Source organism: Arachis stenosperma, chromosome 9 (genome assembly GCF_014773155.1).
Source record: "Arachis stenosperma cultivar V10309 chromosome 9, arast.V10309.gnm1.PFL2, whole genome shotgun sequence".
Taxonomy (NCBI): domain Eukaryota; kingdom Viridiplantae; phylum Streptophyta; class Magnoliopsida; order Fabales; family Fabaceae; genus Arachis; species Arachis stenosperma.
The window spans coordinates 50,812,155-50,819,287 of record NC_080385.1 but is presented as its reverse complement, the minus strand read 5'-3'; the positions used below and the strand labels follow the sequence as shown (position 1 = coordinate 50,819,287).

The 7,133-nt window shown below is 37.9% G+C and overlaps 1 non-coding gene across 1 annotated transcript; it reads right to left on the bottom strand.

Moving 5' to 3' along the window:
* Window positions 1-6,539: 6,539 nt before the first annotated feature.
* LOC130952568 (small nucleolar RNA R71) lies at window positions 6,540-6,647 on the bottom strand. Its single transcript, XR_009074747.1, has one exon. It is a non-coding gene; the product is annotated as a small nucleolar RNA R71 (small nucleolar RNA).
* Window positions 6,648-7,133: the final 486 nt, after the last annotated feature.

The window sequence follows — 7,133 nt, the reverse complement described above, 5'->3', positions numbered from 1 at the left end:
AGAGATACACATTCAAGCTCTGTTGCATGTAGAACGGAAGTGGTTGTCAATCACACGCGTTCATAAGTGAGAATGATGATGAGAGTTATTAGCTCATCACCTTCATCATGTTCTTGGGTACGAATGAATATCTTGGAATAAGAACAAGAGAGATTTGAATAAAAGAAAATAGAACTTCATTAATCTTTGAGGTACAGCAGAGCTCCACACCCTTAATCTATGGTGTGCAGAAACTCCACCGTTGAAAATACATAAGCAAAAGGTTCAGGCATGGCCGAATGGCCAGCCCCCCTAAACGTGATCAATAGTCTCTTAGGATGAAGAATAAAACAAAACTGAGACCAAAGATGTCTAATACAATAGATAAATGTCCTATATATACTAGACTAGCTACTAGGGTTTACATGAGTAAGTAATTGATGCATAAATCCACTTCCGGGGCCCACTTGGTGTGTGCTTGGGCTGAGCTTGATCAATCCACGAGCTGAGGCTTCTCTTGGAGTTGAATTTCGAGTTATGATGTGTTTGGGCGTTCAACTCCGGATAATGACGTTTTTCTGGCGTTTAACTCCAGAAAGGAGCGTGTACTTGGCGTTCAACGCCAAGTTGCGTCGTCATTCTTCGAACAAAGTATGGACTATTATATATTGCTGGAAAGCCCTGGATGTCTACTTTCCAACGCCGTTAAGAGCGCGCCATTTGGAGTTCTGTAGCTCCAGAAGATCCATTTCGAGTGCAGGGAGGTCAGAATCCAACAGCATCAGCAGTCCTTTTGTCAGCCTTCTTCAGAGTTTTGCTCAAATCCCTCAATTTCAGTCAGAATTTACCTGAAATCACAGAAAAACACACAAACTCATAGTAAAGTCCAGAAATGTGAATTTAACATAAAAACTAATGAAAACATCCCTAAAAGTAGCTCAATCATCCTAAAAACTACTTAAAAATAATGCCAAAAAGCGTATAAATTATCCGCTCATCACTAATCATTCTGAACTTCAAAGGATAAAGTGAGATGCCAAAACTGTTAAGAAGCAAAAAGCTACTAGTCCCGCTCATCTGATTAGAGCTAAGCTTCATTGATATTTTGGAATTTATAGTATATTCTCTTCTTTTTATTCTATTTTGTTTTCAGTTGCTTGGGGACAAGAAACAATTTAAGTTTGGTGTTGTGATGAGCGGATAATTTATACGCTTTTTGGCATTGTTTTTAGGTAGTTTTAGTATGATTTAGTTAGTTTTTAATATATCATTATTAGTTTTTATGAAAAAATCACATTTCTGGACTTTACTATGATTTTGTGTGTTTTTCTGTGATTTTAGGTATTTTATGGTTGAAATTGAGAGACCTGAGCAAAAATCTGATTCAGAGGCTGAAAGAGGACTGAAGATGCTCTTGGATTCTGACCTCCCTGCACTCGAAGTGGATTTTCTGGAGTTACAGAAGTTCAATTGCCGCGCACTTAATTGCGTTGGAAAGTAGACATCTTGGGCTTTTCAGCAATGTATAATAGTCCATACTTTGCCCGAGATTTGATGGCCCAAATTGGCATCAAAACGCTGGTCAGAGACCTCTTTTTTGGCGTTAAACGCCAAAACTGGCATAAAAGATGGAGTTAAACGCCCAAACTGGCACCAGAGTTGGCGTTTAACTCCAAGAAAAGCCTATGCACGTGAAAGCTTCAATGCTCAGTCCAAGCAAACACCAAGTGGGCCCCAGAAGTGAATTTCTGCACTATCTACCTTAGTTACTCATTTTCTGTAAACCCTAGCTACTAGTTTTAGTATAAATATTACTTCTTCTCATTGTATTAGACATCTTGGTTATTCTGGTTCCCCCTCTGGGGCCGAAACCAATGAACACCATTATCACTTATGTATTTTTAACGGTGGAGTTTCTACCCCTCAGAGATTAAGGTGTGGAGCTCTGCTGTTCCTCATGAATTAATACAATTACTACTGTTTTCTATTCAATTCAAGTTTATTCTTGTTTTAAGATATCCATTCGCAATTCAACATGATGAATGTGATGATCAAGTGACACTCATCACCATTCTCACCTATGAACGTAAGCCTGACAACCACTTCCGTTCTACCTGAAAACAAGCTTGAATGTATATCTCTTGGCCTCTTGGTCCACGACATATGGTTTCCTCTCCTGACAACAGAGCCTTCCATTCCGTGAGATCAGAGTTTCCGTGGTATAAGCTAGAATCAATTGGCTGCATCCTTGAGATCCGGAAAGTCTAAACCTTGTCTGTGGTATTCCGAGTAGGATCTGGAATGGGATGACTGTGACGAGCTTCAAACTCGCGAATGCTGGGCGCAGTGAAAGTGCGCAAAAGGATCATTGGATCTTATTCCGACACGATCGAGAACCGACAGATGATTAGCCCTATGTTACCCGTAGCTGGACCATTTTCACTGAGAGGACGGATGGTAGCCATTGACAATGGTGATCCCCTAACATACAGCTTGCCATGGAAAGTAGTACACATGACTGGATGAAGGCAGTAGGAAAGCAGAGATTCAAAAGGAGGAAAGCATCTCCACACGCTTATCTGAAATTCCTACCACTGAATTACATAAGTATCTCTATCCTATTTTATGTTTTATCTGTCTTTTAATTATCAAAATCCCATAACTATTTGAATCTGCCTGACTGAGATTTACAAGATGACCATAGCTTGCTTCAAGCCGACAATCTCCGTGGGATCGACCCTTACTCACGTAAGGTATTACTTGGATGACCCAGTGCACTTGCTGGTTAGTTGTGCGGAGTTGTGAAAAGTGTGATCACAATTTCGTGCACCATGTATCACTCAACCTCTTTCCACTCATAGGCTTTTACTTGAGCTCTCTTAATTTGCCTTTTCACTTAAGAAATTATAGAAAGATAAACATTGAAAAGTAAAATACAATCTGTAAAAACATGAAGGAGATTGACTCATCAACATCCTCTTTGTTATGAGACAATTTCTTTTTGTCTCATGAATATCAAAAAACATAACATAGCAGAGAAGAAAGAAGCTAACACCAGCATGTATCCTGGTTCGGTTGCCATGTGCTATGCAACCTACGTCCAGTCTCCTCCACAACAATGGAGGAATTTCTACTACAGTTATAAGTATTATATACCCCAATTCCACAGGATTGACACAATCCTTTCACACTCAAGTTCTAACCTAACTTGACATTGGCTATGCTAATACCTAACTCTTCACTCTTAGTGCTAACCAACTAAGAAAGGGATACCTCACAGGTACAAGATACAAGACACAGACATACATAAAGAAATCTGAAATAACTCTAGGCTTTTCTCTCAAGTGTATCATAGGCTTTTACTTGAGCTCTCTCAATATGCCTTTTTACCCAAGAAATTACGGAAAGATAAACACTGAAAAGTAAAATACAATCTATAAAAACATGAAGGAGATTTACTCATCAACAGCCTCTTTGCTATGTGATAAACCAGATTTGCAAGCCTCTGATTTAGCTCTTCAGTATTGGTTGAATGCTTCTTTGAAAGAAAGCATTATCCAAGTAGAGGAACTTCTTTAGGGAACTCTTCACCGAACACAACTCACCAAACTCTGGTTTTTTCTCCTTAGTTCTGAAAGAAAAAAATCCTCTATTATCTCCTTGCATGTAGCTTGCTTGCTCTTCCTAGGTCAACCCTTGAGCAATGTGCTTCACCAACCCAGCCGTTCACTTTCTTCCATTTACCTCCAAAAATGGAATGCTGGAACAGACCCTTTTTTGCTTGACCGAAAGCCTTAGATCAGCAAAGATACAAGTTTCGAAGGTAAACTTGAATCTAAACCATTTATTTTTGCTTTGGCTCCAAGTTCCTTTCTTGACCGTTGATCCACAGCAGAACTCCATAACATCCATTTTTTTCATTTTACCAGAAATGGGTATGAGTAGAAGAAGGTGGGTTTCAATCAAGCTATCAACATGCATATAAGTGGAAACATTCTACCTTTATCTTCTGATTAAGCTAGAGGAGCCCTTTGCTTTTGGCTTCATTGATTTGACCTTTTCTTCAAGAAGCTTCTTCTTTTTTTTTCTTCTTTGTGTATTGTTCGAAAGACCAAGCTTGTGACCTGGAACTCTTCTTTTCTTCTAGGATGTGAACCCTAGCATAGCCATCTTGTCATGCATGGGTGAGAAAGGAGAAGAACGAGAATAGAGAGTTGGTTCCGTGGAGAATGGATTAGTTCATATGCAAATGAACTTTAGTTACTTGGTTAGCCACTAAGTTAGATAAGGAATGGACTTGGATCACCTAATGGGCTTGCTTATGAATATGGGATCACTTCATCAAATTTGAGGCCTATGTGATTAGGCTTTCTCATTATTTCTGTGATGAAATGAGTAGGAAGGACGAAGCTCTCTTTTTTGTGTTTTGTTGTTGATCGGAGCAATAAGAGAGAGTGAAGATACCAATCTTGTATGAGAAGCTTGGTAGGATCAACTTGGGCTTGGATTTTCTTCTTTTACTTCTCAGCCCATTTGGTTTCTTTGCTTAGTGACTTTGGGCTTTGTTGGTTAGATATTCACCAATAAACTTATTTTTGTTTCCTTCCAATTGGGCTGCTGATTCTTTGATTTATGACCTGCAACACTTAACCAAATACATTCAAAACTAATTAATCACCCAATAAAATAATATTTGTCATTATCAATTAAGTTAGTTAATTTCTTAACTCAATAAAGAGGAATTAAAGTCATATACAATACAATTTCAAAAGGGGAAGAGAACTCTAGTGTCAAAATAAAATCCCCAAAAAGTAATCCTCTGCGCTTCGTCATCTGAATCCCACACTCTCACCAAGGTGCGTTGCGATACTATCTGAAAATAAGATAACAACAACGGCTGAGAACCTGAGGGTTTTCAATAGGATCCAAAAAATGGCTCAAAATCAGCAGTTTAACTAATGATAGTTTAAACTGCTCAAAATCAGCGTTTTTTAAAAAATGGCTTGGTGCGCCTGCACAGGCCTGGAATTTTCCTCTGATTAGTGCGCGTGCAGCACCCTAGGTGCACGCACACCAGCATAAATTCTAATATTTTGCAAAATTTGAACATCGACATCTGAACTTCAAGAATTCATAACTTTAAGTTCAAAAATTGTTTTGCTTCCGTTCTTCGAAGATGATAAAATAGACATCCTGAATTTTATTTTAAAATAAGTTTCATCAATTTTCAAGTTTCGAGCGCCAAGTTATGGCCCTCCAAAGTTGGGCCAAAATCTGCCATGCAAAATTTTCTGCACCACTTAGGAAATTCCCAATTTTACCAATTTGCAGTCATTATGTATCAACTTATCCAATTTCAAGCCTAAATCATACTCATTAGTATCACCCTTATCCCCTTCTGACTCTTCACTAAATAATTCACCAAATATTAATCTTATCTCATTCCTTACACAATTTACCAACCGATATCAATGAAAGTTTAATTTTGCATTCATCAAAGTTTCATTCCCAACAATTTCGCAATTAAGTATCACCAATCTCATTCTCAACAATCTAACCAATTAACCATCACAAGACACACTCTCAATAATAGGCAAACATACAAATCAAACATACAATTTAACAATAGGCCATCCTAATTTCCATAATGCAAACAAAACAAATTCATTAAACCATCATCAACAACAATAATCCAACAATATTCTCATCTCAACTAGGCTAGGATTTCACATAGCATTACATAATAATTATCCAAAATCGAAAGTCGTACCATATTTGAGGACGGTCCTAATCTCTTGAGCCTTTCTCTTTGGCAAATCCAAACCTCAATCAATTCATCACCAATCCAAGCTTCAACAAATGCTATTCAATCTACTTTCATGCAATTTTTACTATGTTCATGCTAGGGTTTCACATAAATTAGAGAAAAATAGAGAGAAAGAGTTCTCTTACCTCATTCCACATGAACATGGGTTAAAAATCCTAGAATTTGAGCTTGAATTTTTTCTAAAGTATCAAAATAAATAATTCAATCCCTCACACTCCCCAGAACGTAAAAATAGTGAAAAATAGAGAAAATGAAAAGAAAATTCAACTGTAAAAAGACCTTGGCAATGGTTGATAGTTGAGGATCATTTTCCTTGTTACTAACCACAACATGATAATTACAAAGAGCAAGTCTACTTTGTCATCCCCATCAAACAAGAAAGTCAAATGAGTCAAATGAGTTTAATTAATCCTAATCCATCATCTCAATTCCTGCCATTGGAGCAAACAACTTTGAGCTTAAGCCTCAATTAGTTTCTCTAATGCAGCAGAATTGCAAGTTTCGACTTCCATCAGAAGATCCTCATCAGTTCTTAGCTGAATTTTTGCATATCTGTGATACTGTTAAGACCAATGGGGTTGATCCCGAGGTCTACAGACTTATGCTTTTCCCTTTTGCTATAAGAGACAGAGCTAGGATATGGTTAGACTCACAACCTAGAGAAAGCCTGAACTCTTGAAACAAGTTGGTCAATGCTTTCTTGACCAAATTCTTTCCACCTCAAAAGATGAGCAAGCTCAGAGTGGAAGTTCAAACCTTCAAACAAAAGGAAGGTGAATCCCTCTATGAAGCTTGGAAAAGATACAAGCAATTAACCAAAAGGTGTCCTTCTAACATGCTTCCAGAATGAAGTATCATATGTATATTCTATGATGGTCTGTCTGAATTGTCCAAGATGTCATTAGACCATTCTGCTTGCAGAAGCCCAGGAACTCATTGAGATGGTTGCAAATAACCAGTTCATGTACATTTCTGAAAGAAATCCTGTGAATAATGGGATGACTCAGAAGAAAGAAGTTCTTGAGATTGATACTCTGAATGCAATATTGGCTCAGAACAAAATATTGACTCAGCAAGTTAATATGATTTCTCAGAATCTGACTGGATTGCAAGCTACATCCGGTAGTACTAAAGAAGCCTCCTCTGAAGGAGAAGCTTATGACCCTGAGAATCCTGCAATAGAAGAGGTGAATTACATGGGAGAATCCTATGAAAACACCTATAATCTTTTATGGAGGAATCATCCAAATTTCTCATGGCAGGATCAACAGAAGCCTCAACAAGGCTTCAACAACAATAATGGTGGGAGAAATAAGTTTGGCAATAG